The sequence below is a fragment of the Strix uralensis genome, chromosome 4, assembly GCF_047716275.1.
Source record: "Strix uralensis isolate ZFMK-TIS-50842 chromosome 4, bStrUra1, whole genome shotgun sequence".
NCBI lineage: Eukaryota > Metazoa > Chordata > Aves > Strigiformes > Strigidae > Strix > Strix uralensis.
The window spans coordinates 110465669-110487410 of record NC_133975.1 but is presented as its reverse complement, the minus strand read 5'-3'; the positions used below and the strand labels follow the sequence as shown (position 1 = coordinate 110487410).

At 40.2% G+C, this 21742-nt stretch overlaps 1 protein-coding gene across 1 annotated transcript in view; it reads left to right on the top strand.

Moving 5' to 3' along the window:
- The first annotated feature begins 6526 nt into the window (after window positions 1-6526).
- The window catches only part of STON2 (stonin 2), an 80066-nt gene continuing 64850 nt past the window's right edge, over window positions 6527-21742 (top strand). Inside the window, exon 1 of the mRNA XM_074868540.1 lies at window positions 6527-6607. The gene's annotated coding sequence lies outside the window, so the exon portion shown is untranslated. The remainder of the gene's footprint in view (window positions 6608-21742) is intronic.

The window sequence follows — 21742 nt, the reverse complement described above, 5'->3', positions numbered from 1 at the left end:
TGTAGTTGCATTTCAGATAGCAAGAGGTAAAAGTGATTTAACTTCCACAGCAGAGTACCTGGATTCTGTCTCAGACAGAATGTTTTTACCCCAAAAGGTACCGGTGCCACCGCTGCTTATTCAGGTAAGCTTTTTCTGAGTGCAGCAGCATTTCAGGCAGACCTCCGCTTAAGGGATAGGTTACTCATACTGTAACTTCTTTGCTACCCTACTTTTTGGGATTTCCACATAATACGGGTTGCAATTCCAGATTTTTTTATAATAACTTCGGAGAATATTAATTTTTGTGTCGCAAAACGCTTCTATTTCTCCAATTCTGCTGTCAGCCATTTTCTGTATTTCCTTACTTTTTTCTGTTTTTCTTCTTACTAATCCTTCCTCCTAAACACAGGCATAAACTATACTGTGAAGCTAGATGTTGCAGTTCCCATCAGTTATTTATGAACGTGGCTCGTTTCTGTACAAGATTCATACTAAAATCATTCTCTTTTTATTGCTTCTAATTGCTTTTGCTGAAAAAAGATTTGTACCTGGGGTGTGTGTTTGCAGCCACAAGGGGGCATCAGATATTAAATGGTGACTCGGACTTGTCAAATATTTTAGGTCTCAAAGTTTAGGAAAGAGTAACTTTCATGCTTTCAGTCATTGTCACATCATGGGAGGATGTGTGAGTATATCCATGCATATATATGAGTGTGTGTGTGTGTGTGTGTGTGTGTATATGTATATATATATAGAGAGAGAGAGAGAGAGAAGAGTGGTTGCAGGAGCTTTAGAAACTTCCTTATTAAAATGAAATAAATCAATACTCTTACTTTTCTCATATTTGCAGAGCAAAACTCCAAAATTAAAAATCACTATAGCTTCTGGAAAACTGTAAAGAAACTACCTTCCCGGGACTGTTAAAGCTTTTCTAATCTGTATGTCCATCAACCTGCTGTTGTATTAGTCTGTCTTGCAACATCTTTTAGAATATTATGTACAGATGAAACATGGACTATTTGGGCACAGCTTCCAGAATAGTGGCTACTTTTGCAAAGTTAAATCCAGATTTTCTGAAGAGTACAAATTCTTTCTCACTAAAGCAAGTGAAATGTTTAGCAACAGGTGATGAAGATATCTTTCAAAACCACTTTTTCATTGAGACCATCTGGTGAAATGTTTGAGCTGTTCAAGTAAGTTAATCTGTATTTTACAATATTTTACAGTATTTGTTTCTGTCTAATCTTACTTTAAAGTTTGGTAGTCTCTGCTACATACTGAAATGCCATTAATTAATGGCATTTTAGGTGCTTCTAAATAAGCTGCGGTTTTTTTGTTTGGAAAGTTTCCCCAGATCTATTCAACAATAATTTTAAAGGAAAAACTAGCTTGCATTACTAGTATTAAAAATGGAGGGGGGCGAGGGGGATCAAATACACTTCATAAAGTCATTACTATAGCTGATATTAAATCTACCAAAGAAATATGTGGCATGTTCCAGTTTAAGCCTTATAATTTGGGATTATGAAAAGGATACTTCTTCAAGAATGATCCAGCCCAGAAGTCAAAGGCTAAAGGCCTTTGAATCTACATGTTTGGCGAGTTCTCTAGTAGCTGATAACTTTCATTACTGATGCTGTGAGATCAAGAGGACTTGAGTTAATTCTTTTCAGGTTGTATTTAGTTTAATCTCTGGTTCTAATCACATTGATTATAGGACTGGACAGTCCATAGGAAGAATAGCCACACCAAAATACATAAGCAGTTTATTGTGGAATTCAGAGTGTAATGTTAAATGTTCATCTGTAATTGGATAGCTAAAGGATTTCATATCTTTTACAAAGAATTTTGAGTCTGACTTGATTGTTGAAATCTGGGAAACATTGCACAAAAGGGAGGTGACTATAGTAAGAGAATTCAGACCCAGTGAGATAAATGTGGTGATCTCACTGCATGCAGCTGTGTTGGCTTTTTCTGCCCCTTTGCTAAACAAACAGCCTTACTGAGTTTCATGCTAGCAGTCTGATCTTTTACCCCATGGAAGGCAAAGTGTGCAAGTAGGTAGGAACTTCTCAGAACAGAGCAAGAAATAAGGGTTTCTCCATTAATGTATTATCTTTCAACTAACAAACATTTTAGCAAATCCTGTATATTACCTATGTTTGTCTACTCTGATATCTTGCATATTCAATGAAAAGCTCCATAGAGATACATGTAAAATTTCTTTCTGTTACTGTTTTGGCACCTAATTATTACATTCAAGTTTATAGGCCTCCAAAAGTTTGCTCTTCACTGCGTTTGTCATTCTTAGTTTGGCTCCAAAAGATAGATTGATAGGAAATACTTTTAAATGTTTCTGGTGATCCTAGTTCAGTGTCATAAAACACAGCTCTCATATTTAGAGTAAACCATTTGCAAATAATCCTTTGGCTGAAAACTGAAATACTCTATGGTAAATACTGAAAATGAACAGAAAAGTAAACTAAAAATAAATCCCCTTTTTTAACACTTCAAATCTAGTGTCTCATTTGTCCTCTGGTACTGTGAAAGGTAACTAGAACAAAAGATAGACTGTCAACTTACAATACTATTCCTTATCTAAACACAACAAATAAAATATTAATTTCCACTGTCTCCTTGGGATATCTAGATGCCAAATCATAAAGACTTTCTTGCAGCTACAGAAAAGGAAATTTTCAAATTACATAGATGAACATGTCTGATAAGTCTTTAACTCTCCCTGTGCTGCTTATATTAAGCATTTGATGCTTTCAAAGTCCTCCAGTAGCCATAACACTCCTAGCACTACTATTCTACAGACACAGCACGTGCTCTGCAGCTACTGATTCCTTTGGTTTGCTGTTACACGGCAAAACAAAGGTTCCTGGACACCTGAGCAACTTCTTTCCTTGGGGAAAACGCCCAGTCTGAATGGAAAATGAAGGTGATGGCCTACTATGCTGGAAACAGAGCCTTTGTCCCAGAGCTATTGGTTTTAAACTAATCTTGCCATAACTGAGACAGACAATTACACAAATCTCTCCTGACATACGATCTTTCAGGATTGCCTGTGTCAGTTGAAGCAAAGGCTGTTCATGTGTATCCACACGTGTACAAGGTAAGGAAGCTAAGCAAACAAATCTTTTGGCACAACATTTATTTTCTCTTACTGCTCTTTGTGTTGCGTCAATATCAACCCATGGGCTGAGGAGCATGCATGAACAAACACTCCTGTGAGGTTGTACTTTTGATAAGGTATAAAGTCGTATGCAAAGTACAGACTTGCCTAAGTGTGGAAGCAGATCCAGATGGGTAAAAAAGTTCTGGAAGTGCTTCTGTACAGTTCTGAATTGGGCCTCTGTTGGGGTACCACGAAGGGTCAAATCACACTTCCTTACTTCATTTAATACACTGAAATATATTTAATTCTGTTAACTGCAGATTTAACTGAATTCATCAGTAAAGCTTGCATGAGAACTGTTGTTTTCTATTGGAATAAAATAGCATAATTGAGAGTTTCCCAAGATGCAATAAATTATTAATATCATCTTTATCATGAAATATTAACATTAAAACCCCTAATTATCTGTCAAGTTGAAAGAACAAAAAGTCAGGTGATGTACATATTCAAAATAAATTAGAATCAGGATCGTTCTAGCCTTTAGTTATTTGGTACCTGTGTTATGATCTCACATACTCTAACCCTGTAGGGTCTCCTCATAAATATTTTTTCAACATAGGTCAGAATACCAGCAATAGAATGTTGTATTTTTACGGTTAATATGCAACATTAAGTCATATTTTAGAAAATGAAAGGACATAATCTTTGTTCCTCAAACCCGAACTTTTTTGAATAGGCAAACCAGACTCTCTGGAGTGTGTGTGTTTGGTTTCTTTTTTCCTCCTCCTTCCTTTTGGGGGGAAAAAAGTTCATGTTCTAACTTCTCTTTTTGTTGTATGAAGAGCATTTTTCAACTAGAAATTTAATGTATAATTACTCAGATGGAGTAATTTCATTTCTGATTCTCTGATGTAATAGAATATTTCAGTGGAAGGGATATACAATGACCATCTAGTCCAATTGCCTGATCACTCTGGGGCTGACCAAAAGTGTTTTCTGTGGTTTTAATTCTGATAAGACTCAGGAAAACATAAGAACCTGTAACAGGTGTGTTACCTACTAGCCCTTTTGTTCTAGATCTTACTAGTAAAAGTATTTCAGAAACAAAAAAGCAAAAATTTCTTACAAGTCCAGATAGAATAATAGTATTAAACAGAGCTGTCTGATGCTGTGGTAACGGTGTAATAACTTAAGAGAATCAAAAGTTCTAAATCATCTTCTTCCCCCAGTATTTTAAAAGGATGATGAATACAGAAACTTCAATTTACTTAATATCAGAAAAAGTAATTGGTGCTAGAGCCAGCTTAAGCCTGTTAATCTACCTAAAATAGGGAAAAGTGCTAACAAAGCAACACATTACATGCAAGCCTTTTTCCTTTAATGATTTTTTTAAAGGAAGAAACATCTCTTTCCCAAACTTTAAACCATCTAAAGGCTATCAGTAAACACTCTTGGGGGTGAAAAGGACAGTAAAGATGGAAAACATACTTTTGGTGCTGAATATTACAACCTGACTGATGAAATTTCACGCTGCGTACTTTAGCAATGCAAGATACAGCAACCACTGCCACTGTTGGACTGTTTGTGACAGCATTTGTAGCTAGCTGCCTTTGTGACTGCAGGCTCATAGTATTGTTGGGAAAAGTTACTCAGTAATGGCTGATCCTGATGCTGCTATTCAGAAAACAAACGAGGAAAAAAGAAGAAACGGGGTTTGGGACCTGAGCAAAACCAGGAAAGGATTGATGGCCTTGGAGTCTTTCTAGTCAGGATCTCTCCTAGGCCAGTACATCAGAAGTCAATGATGTTATTCTGGATCCTGGATTTATTAAAGATGGAGAAGATAGAGGAAAACAACTGGAAAACTAATCTGTAGTTCTTTTGGCCCATAAAATAATTATGAGAGGAAACAAAGACATCAGTTGCACCTGAGCAGAACTATCCTGTGTCCTTGTTGTAGTTAACCTTTACACATGTAAATGAGTATGGCCACCAGCCTAAATCCGTCGTGGCCCATGGGCAGTATATGCAACTAAACATTTTTTATTACTAGTTTGGTTTGGGAAATCAACCTTTATACTGCTGGATAAGACTATGCGTGATCTGCAAATACTGTTGGGAAATGTTTGCGCTGTGCGTTATTTCCTCCCAATCACCTCTAGTTGGCACTCGCGCCAACGTTTTGTGCCAGAGGATATTCCCCCTCCTCTATCTATGGCGGGGGCTTTGGTTTTTTGAGAGGCGGTGTACTTTTTAATGCATGTCCCCAGATTAGTATGTACCAATAGTAAACCTTCAAACCTCTTTGAAAGGTCCTTCAAGACAAAACCAGGTGAACCAGATACGCTGAAGTGCCAAGTGTAACATCAGTTATCATAACTGCGTAGTTACCTTGCACTTTTGAGATTTCCCCGGTGTTTAACAAGAGCACTTTAAAAACTGTTTGTTCACCTGGAGAAGAGTTAAATTTGTGTAATTTTTTTTTTTTTTATACTCAGTCCCCACTACTAATTAGGGCTGTTATAATGTTTAATGCAAATGTTATTAACATTTCTCAGCTTGCAAGGTTCAATTTTCCAGGAAGCTCTTTGGTGACTTGATACTTCCTCAGCTCCCCAGAGTCATCTCTGAATCTGCTCATGGGGGTGTATGCATGCGCCTGTGCTCACGTTTGTATGTGTGATGCACGTGTTCATTTTCCATAACTTGTCTTTCATCAGAAGCCTTGAAATTATAGTTGGGTTAGAAATTAAAGCCTCCAAAAATATATTTGCATATGCAAATTGAGATCCAAAATCTCTAAAAAAGGCAGAAATAAGATCGCTACTTTAGATGTGCATTATTAGGTCTGTAATACTACTACAGGTTAACAGCTTGGAAGCAGTTTGGTTCATAGGCATTGCAGTCAATTTTATTAGTCCTGATAGGGGGATATTTGCTGACCTGTGAATTTCATCACTATCTAACAAAATAATTGAGACACCTGTTAATTTGTGTTAGAATCACCAGTTACAAACAAATATTGTCGTGTTTACGCATTTAAGAACGCCTGTTGAATGACCCCGAGCAGACTGATTTTTTGTATTATATTTATCAACACGTTGATATTTATATTAGCATTTCTACGGAGGAGGCTACCCGCGGGCAGGAAGGTGCGTTCACTTTGAGTCGTCCATTAAAACAGCCGATGACCATCGTTAAGTGGATTCGGGACTAAGGAGGCGACCGCCCGGTCCAGCCCCTCCACCGTCACCCGCCCGAAGGCCGGACCGGCGGCCGCTCGCCCGGGGCCCAGCCCTGCCCCGCCGGCCGCCACCGGCCAATGCCCCGCCGCCGCCCCCCGCGCCGCCGGGGAGCGCCCAATGGCGGCGGCCCCGCGACGCCGCTGCCCGGGGGCGGGGCGGGGCGGGGGCCGCGCCGCCGCCGGCTCCGCGCAGCGCTGCCCGCCAGCGCGGGCGGCGGCACCCGTGCCCCGCGGAGCGCCCGGCCCGCCGCCGGCGGCAGGTGGGTGGGGAGGCGGGGGGCCCGGGGGCGCGGCCGCGGGGGGGGAAGCGCGGTCTGCCGGACGGCCAGGGAGGGGGAACCGCGGCGCGGGTCTGCGGGCAGCGCCAGCGCGGAGGCGGGCGGGGGACGTCGCGAAACCGGAGCCGAGGGTGCCGGCAGCCGAGGGCAGGCGGCCCCGCTGGCGGGACTGCGGCCGCTGCCTTCCCCGCGCTGCGTTCGCGGCGGCTTCGCCCTCTCCGCGACTCTCGGCGCAGGGGACGGCCCGGGCTGCGCGCCCCGAGGGCGCTGGGGCTGCCCCCGCGCCCCAGCCCCGCTCCCCGGCCGGGCCCGTGGCACCGCTCCCCGCCGGCACCTCTGGACCGTCGTTCAACCTGTCCCCCCTCGGTCCTTACCCCCGCTTCGTGGCTGTTTGCGGTGAGGAGTGTTTATGACAGGCAGCCTAGCAACCCCCCCCCCCCCAGCCGTCCTCTCCCAGAGCGGTGCTGTCCTCTAGTACTTGCAATAATGCACGCTGTGTGGCTGTGCAAGTGCTAGCAGTTTATTACTCCGCGTCTGCAGAGGGTGAATGAGTCATTACCAGCAGCGTGTGGAAGCTGCTTGTATCCACCTACCCCTCAGCTGCTCTATGCCATTACTCATGGTTTGGATTTTTCCTTTGAGTCTACTGAATTGTGCTGCTTTTGAAATGTTTTTCTGTGGTTAAGATATTGCGAGGCAAAGAAAAATCGCCACTCATCTTTTCGTTTGAATACGCTATGTAAATTATAAGTTAAAAAAAGCTCAAATTACATATTTCCATGCAAAGTGGATATCTGTGTTGATACACAACCAGACAGCCCCTTCCCTGCACATTTGCCTAGTTCATGTGTTAAATACTGTTTCTGTACTGCAGCTCCACTTTTCTCTGTTGATTTTTGTTAATTGTTGTTTTGGCTGTAATTAGACTCAACATTTCTGAATATTTTTGTTCCCATGGTTTAATCCTTTTTGAGACTTTGTTTTTTCAGAAGCAAGTTAAAAAAATGTTTGGCTGCTTGGCTAGATCAGGCGATGCATTACAGCTCACATCTTCCCATACTCACTTGTGCCTTTTGCTGGGAATTAGCCTTAGAAAAACTTCACAGTTTTGGTTTGAGGGCATTTTTAGTATTGTCAAGGCAAAAATTTGGCAAACATTGGTGTTTTTACTTGTGAATTGGCTATGAATCATTCTTGTCTTCTGTGAGATGTGTATTTTGTAAACATACTAGTTTGGGCAAGCAAATTTCAAACTACAGGTTGATTGCAAAATGCTTGTGTTCACTAATAACGGCTTGTGACTCTGATTTCTCTTTCTCTTTTCTCTGACAAGATGACTGAAACATACCTTGTGTTACGCAGACAAGTGAGCTCTGGACTTTGCCTTAATATTTTCCGGATAAACAGGTTTATGTTAGTAAACGAAGTTTGTGTTATCACAAAGAAGCTTGAAGAGCAATTTCCCCCGTCTCCAGTGGGATGTATTACATTGGATTATGCAATACATATGATTTTCCTAAATACTTAGTTTCCAAATGTCTAGCTTCTCTCTTCTCCAAGAATTTTCAGATTTGATTGATTATAACATAAAGCAGTATTAGCTATGAATTACGTTTAATCTGTTATATCAAGTTTTTGTCAGGTAAATCTTTGACTTTTTCTGTATAGCATTAAAGGCTTTTCACGCTATTCCTATGGAGATCTCAAGTACAAAGCAAGTAGCAGTAACTCCTAAGCAGATCTAACGTATAATTTTCCTTAGATATAGGAATACAGCTGACAACTTTAGCGATCGCTGTGCTGCTCTTTTATAGTTGTAGCTTTTAAATTATTTTTAAAATATGAATGCCATCAAGAGTGTGACCAGTAAGAGAGAAGGTCAGATTTTTTTCCTCTCGCAAGTTGTGCTGTAACTCAGTTCTGACTAGCTGTACTCTCTTATGATTCATGTCCTTAATTATCATTAAGGACTTAACAGCATACCTTGGTCTTTAACTGCAGATCTCTCCTTTACACGAGTTCCTTGAATCCCTCGTTACATCAGTGGCATAATTAATACTCTGCTCTGTGGTTGATTTGGATAACAGTCCAAGGGACGCAAGGTAAAAAAGCAACAGCTACATCTCAATAGTGGCCAACTCCCCATCTCGAGTCCTTGTTTGCGCTACCTTGCCAGCTATCTTGTTAAGAACTGGCAGCTGGTACAGTTCCCTAGTTGGGAAACCCAGACTGTGTGGGGGTTAAAACCATATTGTGAGTGGGCTAAATACATCATGTTTATAGAGTCCTTAATTTTCAGCTATCTCAAGTCTGGCATCAGCAAATGAAGATGAGAAATTCTATCTATGTGTGTTACAAATCTCTCAAGATGTTCTGCTTTGTAAGGCTTCTGTTGCCCCTGTTGTAGAAGTGGTGACTTTTCCAGTTAGGGAGGCAGTTGCCAAGGTGGCATCAGCTACAAGATCATGGCTTGTGGATTCTCCTGCTCTGACACTTTGCGCCTGTTAGTACCCTTTCTTCATGCGGCTTTTAACCCAAGTGTTGCACTAACGCTTTGTGCAAAGCACCTGTCATGATCTTTGCCAATAAAGTAACAGAATAAGTGAATTTTGAATTGTTGAAAAGGCTATTCTTGAAGGCAGGCTGAAAGTAAAGGTTTTAGCCTCAAAAGCTTTGCAACAATGTTAACTCTCTCTTTGAAAGTTGGAAAGCTAAAAAACATCATCAGGAAACAAGCTATAGAACTGGATTCATGTGGTGGTGGCAATCGTCTAACATAATGTTGGGCATCTAAAATTTGGACCTATCCAAGCTAATCATTTATCTTATGCTGCAGTCTGCTAGAAAAGGAGAGCCTTCAGAAGGCAATTCTTGGGCGATTTGAATTCTTGGTTGCATTACAAATAAAAAAATCCATTTTTTTTTTTCCCTCTGATTTCTTAATGCATTTTCTTTGGAGTCTAACCATGCTGGATGGTTTCTTAAAGGATTGTGAATTCTGCTAATGGATGTAATAACTCTACAAGTGGTTAACCTCAAGGAAGGAATGCCTGTCTTTGTATGCGTTGAGTATGAGCATGTGTTGTCTTCAGGACTGTGGCTGTAATTGTGACCAGATGAATTTGAGTCCTAGAAAACACAACTAGAAGCCTTACAGCTCAGCTCATACATCTGGAGACATTAGGGCTAAATCTTTTCTCCTTGTAGATGGTGAAAGTTTTATCAGGACCTTAAAAAGGGCCAGAAATCCATCTGAAGGTGTCTTTATGGGTAAGATTGCTTCCCAAGTAGGGATTATGGATCCCCTATTGACTTCTGTGTTCAATTTCCACTGTCTTTTAAATGGGCAAATAAGGTGAATGGTGTGGAAGGTCCTGTTTCTTTCAAAACTTAAGGATGTAAAATTTCATAGGTTGAGATTGAAAAACTGAGAAAATGCAGTCTCTGTGGAGATAGCAGGGGACAAGCATCAGGGTTCCAGGATTCCCTTCCTTTCTGAAAAAAGATGCAAATACATTAGTGCCTTAGAGCGAGAATGCACTTTTGAAAGTAATGTCCTGATCATCTGCACTTACCGCACTTCAGTTTGCATCTCAGAGCACATAAACTGATTTTGTTTGGGATAAAACTGAGTCAGAAGAACTCCAGGAGCTTGTTTAATGTACTCTAAGTGCCAATGCAAATTCAGTCTACAGGGTCAGATTGGAGATAATTAGAAGTAAAAGTCGCAAAAGAGTGGCATGAAAGATATGCCTTTAATGCCGAGTATTCCACCCTACAGCTCTGCTACTATTGGTAAGGTTTCACACTGCTTGCTAGTGTAAACTAGGGTATAGCATCTTGACCAACCCGTTACCAATCTTTTAAATGTAACATAATCCTCAGTATATATTTATAGAAAAAATACAAGGGAAAGTATAAACATAGCATAATACTGAAAACGTTAAGAGAAGACATCAATGCATGTGTCCCTTGGATAACTGTAGAAACAAATAGTGCTTTCTTTAATAGAAAATACTCTTAAAGGAAGTAGGTTACTGAAATGTATAGGTTTCTTAAACATCAGTTCTACAGAGATACAGTTGGTGAAAGGGAGCCATAAAATTAAAGAGCTTTTGCCCCCACCCATCCCAAAAATCGTCCAATAGGTACTTTTTTGACAGTAAATATTTCCTAAAATGTTGAAAATATTTTCTCAGCAGTGATATAGTAAGGTTTATCAGTCCACTGCAGTGACACGTATAGAAATATGTGTAAGACTTTCTTAAAGATTACATTTTTATTTATTGGAAGAGGTCATGCTATAGGAGTATCTTGATTAGTTGTGCCATTACTTCACATCAGCACTTGGTGATTTCATCTCATGTTACACAGGGGCATTGATATGAAATGAGAAATAAGTCTCTGAGTAACAAACCACTGCTGAAGTGCCTGTTGTCCATTCTTTGCAGAGTAAGGCCGTTCTGTGTTTGATACTGACAGGGAAGGTGGGATAGACAAATTGCGATCCTACTGATAGGTTTTATTGTATAAAGACTTTGAATATTAAATGTGGTTTTTAAGCTTTGTTGCAGACATTTCCCTCTGGGAAGACAGAACGAAGTGAAACTCCTAGGAAGAGTCCTGAAATAAACAAATAGCCCTAGAAGTAATGAAGGAGGGAACCAAAAAGCAGCATGTGTGTGTAAGTTATTTGGTAATATTAAACACCTTCATAGACGCCCTGTGTGATCAGGACTGTGTGCTGTAGAGTTTGGGGAATTAGACCCCTGGAAGAGAGGAGGACCTACACTAACGCAGCATATCAGTGAAATGGGAAATGGAGTATTGGTGTGTTATTTTTGGCTGTGATTCTGTTGCCTTAATTTAGGTGTGAAAAAGGCATACAAGCCGAAGTTTAGTTGCCATAGTCTTTCTGGAGGGGGATTCACCTCGTTCAAAAATAGATCAGACGAAGGATCCTCTGGAGGTGTTGTGTTCCTTCTATTGACTATAAACAGAGCATCAGGTGACTATCTCATATGTCTAACCGGGTGTCCAGAGTTAAACGAGATGTGATTCATCTTGCTTTATTAAGGTAACTGAACTAAATGTCTTGGCACGATTCCTTTGGCTTGAATCAGAGGACAGAACTGACCGGTATGCTTCAGGATCCTATGAAGGTGCTCTAGGAGTTCAAAACTATCTTAATATTCAAATTGCAGGCAGTGTACTCTCGAGCTGAAATTCAAAGCAGAGCTCTTGGTCCAAGGGCAGCACACCTGCCTGGTGAGCTGGAGGGAAAGGATGTCTTTTTCCTGAGCTGTGTTTCTTGTTTCATTACGCTCTTTTAGGCCGAGTTTTAGTTGGCATTTATAGACATGAATATTTATAGAAACTAATTCTTTCTGTGGGCCCTTGGGTTTGCCAGCTGTGAAATGAAATGAAAGAACTATCTTTAATTTACTTTTGAAAATGGGGGTGGGTATGCTATATAGTAATTTTGTTCTCTTGCTGTCTGAACCAGGGGCCTCTTGTGAACAGAAGGTACCATTTTGCAGAACTGCATGGTGGTTTTGTGGTTGTGTGGGTGATGGAAACACGTGGAAAAAGCACTACTAAGCATTTTTGAAGAGAAAAAGTATTACTAGCTGCATAGCTGACACTTGAGTTGGTCAAGCTCCACAACACAAGGCCAGTTTATTTTCTAGTATAGAAGTTTCAATGGAACAGCTGTAGGGAAGAACTTGGCCTATGAAGTTTAATGATTAGTTGCTGTTTAATTGCTAGCTGCTCCTGAGGACAGAAACTTGCCACCAGAAGAAATGATCCTTTCTGATCCTTGCTATGATATTTCCAGTTCACCAGAGTTCACATATTTACCTGGCTGAAAATTATATCCTGTATATAAAAATTATATATGGTGGAAACATCAGGTGCACGTTCCTAAATCTGATTCCAAATTATAAGGTACATGAGTTCAGCATGAGGAATTAAGATCTCAGCTGATCGGTGCATGGATTTTGGGGGGGGTATTCACTGGCAGTATCTCAGATGCCACTGAGGAGGATAAAACTGAGGTAGAATAGATTGGGCAGATCTGGGCTTTCCCCTCCTAAATAACTCATCTCTGACCTCTGCAATTTAATTGCCCCAAGTCTCTCTGAATGGAGGCAGCTGTGTTACTTTAGCACACTACATGTGTGCTCAGAGTTTGGCACCAGCATTCAATTTTTTTCCAGAAAAGATTGCAAATTCTCCCTATATTCTATCCAGGCTATTGATAGGAATATGCTTGGAGCTAAGACTGATTGAGGGTGGCCACAGACCTTGGGAGCTGCAGCTCTAAACAGCTGCCTTAAGCTCTTCAGTGACACTGAAACAGACACTAACTTTCAAGTGGTAATCCCTTCTTTTCAGGAAGTTTGCCTTGAAAAAACCAAATTCTTCTAATGTTGCTTATTTTCAGTAGTCCGTAACATGCTTTTGTTTGTGTCTGTGTGAATTACGCTGGTGTCAAATTTACAACTCAGCCACAGTGAGTCAAGGCCAGTCTTGGTAATAGAAACAGAGTCCCAGTCTGTTTGTGGGTTGAAAGAAGGAGGTAAATATCTCAAACATTTTAAAATCTACTTGTCTGAATCCCATTTCCAAAACTTGTCCACTAGGTAAGGCAGTCTTTCCCATAGGTTAGCTGGACTTGGCTTCCCCAAAGCTGGCAAGAGAGCTGTAACGCTCCATTAACATTGCTGTGAACTGGTATTTCCACATATCATAACGCTGTGCAGCTGAGACATATCGTGGGCTGAGAAGCAGGATAACTGGTCGCTTATGGCTACGTGAGGTTGGGTGGGAAGGTAGGGTGACCTGACTGCATTATCTTCATTTCCACAGCAGGCTCCACAAGCAGCTGTGCTGTCAAACACGCAGCACTGCTGGTGGTGTTGCCTCAGAGGGACTACATACAAGAGGGTATTCAGATTCCAAACCTTTTAATGAAAGAAGGCCTTGCCGGTGTTATCGGAGTGCCCACCATCCATCTCCATGTCTGCAGTGCTTTATATTGATTTTTCAATGAAGTGAGTGGTCTTCACAAAGTTATTTCTGCTGTTTTCCTGACTAGACTCCAGAGTCTTCAAGGCAACAGTAACCCTGTCTTAAACTTCTGGGGGCTTGGGTGAGAAAGGAGTGTTGGGGTTGGGGGTTTTTTGGTGGTCTTTGGTTTTGTGTTTTGTTGGGTTTTTTTACACTGTTGCTCTACTAAAGCACATGGATGACACAAAACAGGTCATGCATAAACCAGACCTGAAGCCTTCCCTTAAAGAAAACTACCTTTGGGTTACACAATATCTGACAGCACCCAGAAATGTAACATAAATTAAATTCTTGTCTAAAAATTTGGGAGGCAAGATATTGCATTACCCAAGTCTAGCTGAGAGCTGAGCATGTTCATGATTTCACTTGTCTTACCACGTGACTTTCATCTTACTCTTTTAGCTTCTGCATGCTTAATTTGAAAGTGTAGGTAAGTAGAGCATACTTCTAGATGTATAAAATGGCTGGATACCTAATGCAGTTAAACTACATGATTTAATGGTAGAACAAATGTCTGCTATTTGAAACTGAAGACTTAGTTGTCTGAGAAGGAAAGAATAATGAAAAGTCTCACTGTAGGTTTTTCTTTTTTTTTTTTTTTTTTGGAGTATTGGTTTGGTGTAGTCAGCTAAATTATTCTATATCCTCAAAACACGGAATTTTGAAAGATGAAATCACATTCCTATTTCTGCGTGAAAACCAGAGATTTTTTCACGCACCTGTAAATAGCAGTTTGTTTAGTTTTAGATTCTGTGTACCATGTACATATACCTACAGTGCTTGTGTACCACTGGCTGAAGCCAGGCATATGAGGAGCTGCCATCAGAGAAGCTTCTCCAGCAAACAGTTTGGTCTGTGGGGAACCTTCTCCACAGGGTGTCCGCACAGCTCTGTCGGTGTACCCAATATGCAGTGCTCCCTTCTATTCCAGTTTTGACAGTTTACTTTGACAAAATGCCCCAACCATCGAGTGATTAGCTATTGCCCATGCCTTTATTTTTTATTATTCTGTTTTATGCCTCGCAGGTGGATTGGTGCAGTGACTGTTTGAGCCATTCCACTCACTGTGAAACCAGCGACTGTGCCACACTCTGTGGGAACTGATTCATATGAATTTCAATGTATAATACTGTGTATTTGTTAACACTCGGAATGTTTCATAACTGGGCACTTTTGTCAGGTTAAAAGATGAGTATCTCATGGAAGCTATACAATAATGTTGGTATTAACTATTTGATGCTATTGAACATGAGGTGAAACTGGTCCTTCTTCCTGCTGTTGATACTTAGACTTGCAATGGCTCCTCTTGTAGCTTCCTCAGCAAAATACTGAGTGTAATAAAATATGAGTGATTTGCTGTCTTCATATGCCACAGGGGTCCATCTCTCACTGTATACCCCTGCAGCACTTACAGATCTCATGTAGATAGATGGCAACATATCTTGGATTCCTATTCTGGAACACACAAGGTTGCCTGCTGTCTCACAGGCACAGCTAACTACCGAAGCGATAGTACCGTAAAGATGAGCAGCTGCTGCTCGCCGAACCAGATGATGCCAAAGCATTGGTAGTTAGAAAGCAAAGTGTCCTGAACATCATTTTCAGCAAAGGGCTTTACCTCTTTGCACCAGAGGAAAGCAGCCTCTTGTGTTCTGTTCCCTGTGAACTTCCAGAGATGAGTAAGCAACACACAGGAACGAATATTACCTTTACTGTCATCTTATTAACCCTACTCTCTAAGTATGGCCCTGCTAACAGAGATACTACAAAACAGGTTCTTTTTTTTTTCCCCTGAAACATGTTTTAATTTTACTGACACTGCTTATTAGTGTTAGTAAAAACAAAACAAACAAACAAAAACCCAATAAACCCAAAACCCAACAATAAAAAACTGAAGGATTTTCTCACACCTTCTGTTCTACATCGTGCTAGTATACCATGCATTCTTATTTCATGTTTTGACAATTAGACAAATACAGTTAGATACAAATGTATTAGACAATAGTATTGCAAACATAGTGTTCTGTACTGTATGAATTTGACTTGTCAAGGTCTTTGTTTCTACTTCATATATAGTTTTTTGTAATAGTATATAAAATATGGGGTCCCTTTAAATTCAATCTTTGTTCAAGCATGTTTTTTTTCTAGCATTGCTTTTCATTTTCTTGAAACAGGAGTAGTCCTGCTAAACAAATAGCACCATCAAGTCTAATGGGACTATATTTAGAGTATCTAAAATAGAGTGACAACAAATGTGATATTTGTGGGTTGCCCTGAAGGGCTGCAGTGTCCTGGCATAACACTAAATTGCATAATCTCAATTGACTCTCCAGACACTGGAAATGAGGAAAGGCTAGTTGGATCATCAAGGGAATTTTCTGCCAGGGCAGGCTTGTTCCCTGTGATACCTCTTCCAGAGTATCCTTTTTTTGTCTGGCTTTAATCAAGCAGGACTTCCTTAAACTGGGAGACAGACTCACATTTTAATATTGCCTTTATGTATAATCATCAAACAGGATCCCCCTTGTAATGAAAATACCTTTTTTAATTCTTTTTCCTTTGAAAGGTGCTGCTGATACAGCTTAGACGTTATAAAAGATGTTACCTAGAAGTACAGTTATATAGAAGTTATTTTTATATACATAGTTTTAGTTATGTGGAAATACAGAGAAGGCATGAACAGATGGCTTGCTTGCTCAGTGTTCCTAATCTCCCTTTCCAGCCAACATTCAGCACATCTTTGCTTTCTTTCAGGGCTGTATCACTTTCCCAATGGTCCTTGTCTTCCTGATGCTTTCACAGTTTTCTGTGTTTTTTCCCTTACTCTGAATCTGTTCTCCCGTTCTGTGCATACTCGCAGCTCGGCTATATGAATGCCCACCCTTTCTCTAGACAGGGCTTTGTGATCTGTGTTCACCTCTTGCTGTCTTCAGTGATGTCAGGCTGCGCTGACATAGTTGGTTCAAGGATGATTAATTGTAGAATATTATGCTTTTTACATCAGTGAAATAACTTAAAAAACACACCTTGATAATCATCACAACAGCAAGTAAAGTACAATAGCTTTTGGAGGGTTTGGTAAATGGAATACATCTGGCTAGCTTGTCTGTGCACAATTTAGACAAAAACATATGAAAGCATCGATACCAGATATGCAAACCAGGGTGCTCAGTGGGAGCTTTCATCTGAAAAACATGTTCCTTGTATGATTCACTTTTTCGAAAGAAGAAACCAGTTTTTAAACCCAGATCCCTCCCCATACTATGAATTGGAACATCACTTACTGTAGCATTACATTGTGCAGTAGTTGTGACTATTGTAAATTCGCCATCCTGAAACAGAGAAAGTCTGTGACACATGTAATGGTTGGGTGTGGAAGTCTGGGACTGGGGTGCTGCTTTGGAGTTCTGCCTCATGGAGGCCTTGAGAAGACAAGAATGAATGTTAAGGGCTGTGCACCTGCCCTCTCCTAAGGGGATGCTACCAATCTCTCCTCCCTTACTGCATCTAGATTTCTTGTTGCCTACTGTTATTACCAACAGAATTTCACTGAACAAAGGAAAACCACATCTGTAAAGTGGTTCTGAATTAGTCTAGCCCTTGGGAAGTTAAACCCTCAAATCAGTGTTTTGCTTATTTTTTCACCTATTTGGGCAATGCGGACTGGAAAAAAAAATCCCAGATCTTAGAGATGCAAATGTTCTGCTAAACAAATTGGCATGTTGCCTCTTTCCTGTGATCTTTTCCCAGTTTAGTTTTAAAGCACTGTTGCTCTATATAGTAAGAGAAGCATTTGACTGATCTTTGCCTCACATTCTAGTTTGAGTTAGAAGGCTGGCAGTTTGGAAAATTATCCTTCAGTTTTAATGCTATTACATGACTGGAGGCTTCAGTTACACTTTGAATGCATCATGGACCCACAGCAAGCTATATTTAAAGTCCTGAAATGTAGAGCTTCTACTTTCCTGATGTGACTGGGGATGTGAACTATCACTGCTAAACATGTCTGGCATGCGCCCTTGGTTTCTGTCTGTTATACATTACTTCTAATTGTTAAAAAAAAAAAAAAAAAAATTGTTAGATTCTCATTCTTTTTCTGTATTTCTGCTCTTCTGCAGTGCCTTTCTACATTTCTCAAGTTCTTGTGAGTACAAGAAATAGAGGAAGAGGCTGTACAATCTTCCTCCAGTATCAGGGTTTGAATGCCTCTAAACACTATCTTGTTTGACTGGCTCTCATTATGAGATATCCAGAACCCATAAAGTATTTTTAAGGCTTGGCCTTGGCAGAGAGACCATTACCTTCTGAACTGCCTAAATATCCTGGTATTGCCTGCAGAAGAGGATCTTAGGTGTGTTGTCTCTCTCTCTCTGGAAAACAGAGGAACTTCTGTGGTAGATAAATTGTGGTGTAGGGAAAACAGCAGCTGTTGACCTTTGAGATGTTGCCTTGATGCAAATATTCTTGAGGGAGATGCTTATGACTGTCTTACCAATGCATCACCTTCAGGCTCTCTTACTGTCATGAAATGTGAGCTTCTAGCAAAGCTGAGATGTGTATTTGTGGGACATGGTTTTATGTGTAGTGGTTGGGTTCTTGTGGCCTAGAGAAAATAAGGGCATTCCAGGTCACCTCAGCTGTAACACTGCTTTTGCCACTGACTTGCAGTGTGGATTTAGACAGATCATATCTATTGGACTAATGCAGTATAGCCATTAATTAGTGTGGCTGCACTGGGTCCTGTGCTCAGGGAGACCCCCAACTGCTTTTCTGTTATCCAGCGTGCCGGTTGTCTCTAGTCACATTCAGTACCACGCTCTCGCCTCACTTCATCTCTGTCTAAAATTGCCAGAGGACAGTAGTAATGACCTACCTTGTAATGGCACAAAGTGGATTTGACCAGGCTCTGAGGATAGAGCACTATCAAGGGTCTTGTTACCGTTCACTTAGGTGTAATCTGAAATGGGCAAAGCCATGCCTGCTTCCAGAGAGGCTGCAGGATTTTCACAAGGGACGTCCGTTTGGCTCCCTTGGAGCCCTAATTCTTCCTTACATATTGAGAGCTTTCATATAAGTGAGTGTTACATGCACCAGGTAGTGACTGAGCTTCTTAAGCTACATCTGAAGTCATGGAGCTCATGGAATAGCACATAAGGTAAAAGTGGTGTAACTTCTAAAACCTGGTGTTACCAGAGATTTTCTCAGGGCAGTTTACAAGCTGGGGGAGCTGTATACATGGAAAAAATAAAAATGTCAATATTAAGAATACAATAATCAAATAACCAAATATGACTTTATTCCTGTCATCATCTAGGTCATTCACAAGGTAATTTTACCACAGACATTTAGACAAAGGCTGGTGCAATGATTTTTTCAGTAGTAATTGTAAAATACAAATCCAGTTCCTTTATTTCATTGGATTTCTCAAGTTTTGGGGTTTTTTTCCTGTTGTTTATCACTGGGTTTTGTTTTTGCTGTGGCACTGTGAAGTACTTGGGACTTTCTTTTGATGCTTGAGAACAGATTTCCAATTTGGAATTTGTTTATTATTCAGGTCATGATGTGCTGCTGATGGTTAGTGCTTGTTACAGGCCAAGTTGAGAGGAAGACCCATGAGCTCTTTCTCACTTGGAAAGTTGCCCAAGGCAGCAATCATTCCTCAGTTCATGCCACTAGAATTGTTTCGTCTGTACAGGTTTGCCAAACACGTGGTCAAGATAAAATTACATATTTTTCCTTGAGACTTTCCTGGTGTTAGTGAAACTTGATTGTTACAACAAAAACCATGGTCAGAGTCTTTCCTTTTTTACTGTACCTTTGGCTTAGTTTCTTTTTCTGCTATGGGGAAATTAACAGCTTGTCTAGTTGTTTTCTCTTCCATGGTCTCCTACAATAAACCAAATGCAAAGTACAGTAACCAATTAATGTTTAGGTCCCTGGAATTGCAAGGGGATATATAAACAAGAAAAATAGTATCACTGCATGGATTATGGCATTTTTTCAGTGGTGCTACCATGTAAGGCAATATACTTTGGGAGTCTCTAAATTTAGCACAAACTTGCTATTGATACTACATTTGCAAAACAAAACCTGAATTTAAAAATCTCAATTTTTATTCTAGTTTTTTTCTCATTCTGTTTTTCCATGTAACTGTAATCTAGTAACTCTGGGTAGTGGTGATAAAGCCTACTGCAGCATGCATCATATGCATGTAACGTGAAGCAATTGGAGAAATTACCCTTAGTGCTTAAAATTATTAACTGTGCTATGTTGTTTCTTTTGAGCAGACTTGAAATGTACTCAGAAACAATGTTTGATTTTGCTGTCCAAATACATGAGTAATTAAATACTTTGAACGGTATGTTTACAAAACCACTGTTCCCTTAAAGATACTTCTAAAGTGCTATGAACCATTGCTACTGTTGGTGTTTGTATTCACATAGTGCATAGAAGTCCCACCTAAAGTGAGAGCTCATTGTACAAGGTGCTAGGTGAGAGACTTCTGGCACAATTACGTCCCTTGCTCAAATACATGGTTTTGGCTTAGCAAAATTGAGGGAGAAGGATGATATTTCTTTTGCAAAAGCAGAGCTGTACAAAAGGGCAGCTAGTTAAGCATGTCACAAGAAGAAATCGCTATAAACTGTGAATTTACATAGATTTGAAATGAGAGAATGTTTCTAGTTACCAAAACAGTGTTGTCATTTTAGAATGAACCTTCATCAATTTTAACAAGGGATTATGTAATGTGGTTGATCCAAAATATTAGGAGGACTAAACAGACAAGGAGTTTTATTCCAGCTCTATGATCTCTGCCCTTTGGAGAACTGAAAATAACTGCCACCCACTTGTAACTCAGGTTTACATGTCCCACTATGAAACTGTAATGTGAAAAAGGGACACCTGAGCAGAAATTTCAACTTCTTAGATTTTTGTTGTCTCATGGTCAAATCACTGCACTGGAATTGATGGCAAGGATCATTTGGGTCAGCGGGTATAACATCTGCTTTACCTTGTATTTACTGTGTAATAGTAACAAACACATTTTGATTCACATAAATTAGTTCACTTTTATTTTCAACCAGTTCATCACCAAAAGCTTAATGCATATAATAACACAAGTCCAGAAGTAACAAAATCTTAACTGATACAAATCCCATTCATGTAGAAAGGGGTAATCCTGGCCTGGCCTGGGAATATCTTGTTCCAAGAAATGTGTCTCCATCTCCTTTTGCTTGGGCTGTACGGCATAAACTTTTGCTTTAACTGTAGCTCACTTGGAGTATAGAGGATCCATTTGTTCCCTTAGTCCTTGTAGGCTCCGAAATCCATTTCTCTAGGAATAGCTATGGATGTTTGAGAAGTCTAAAGGACAGGGAGGGAAAACTCCAAAAACTGCTTGCAGAACATTTGCAGCAGTGTTTAAATAGTGGGTGCTGATTGCTTTGCTATGGAGAGGATTCGGGTTTATTCACAGTGTCAAATGATTCTTCTGGAGACATGTACCTCTGTAGTAGTTCTGCAAATTGCAGCCTCATTGTGTTAACTGAATGCACAATGGCATTAGTATTGTGCTGCCTTCCTCTCCTTGGTCCACAGTGGGGTTGGCTTAGCTTTTTTTTCTAGGGAGGGTTTTGGAAAATGGTGAGATGAAAAGGAATTTGGGGATGAAGTTGTATCTTTTCCATATAGTCTGCACAGGAATTGGCTGTACATGATTCATAATTCTGTAAGGCGTTTAGGTCAGGGTGTGGGATTGATGCTTTCTTGTGAAAGCTGAGAGAATACAAAATTCCGTCTTTTTTTTTTTTTTTTTTTCATCCTAATATATGAATCCTCAGAGTGCCTCTGTTCTGAGAATCTTTGACACTATGATCTACTCAGACTGACTTTCTTCTCTTTCAGGCTTCTTGTCTAAAAGTTGTGATAACCCTGATAAATCAACACAATCGCCTTTACTTACCAAACTGGGAAGTCTGTAGAAAATTCCGTCTGTGGGGAAGTTGTATAGCTGGAGTATGTGCTTCGTGCTGCACTGCATGA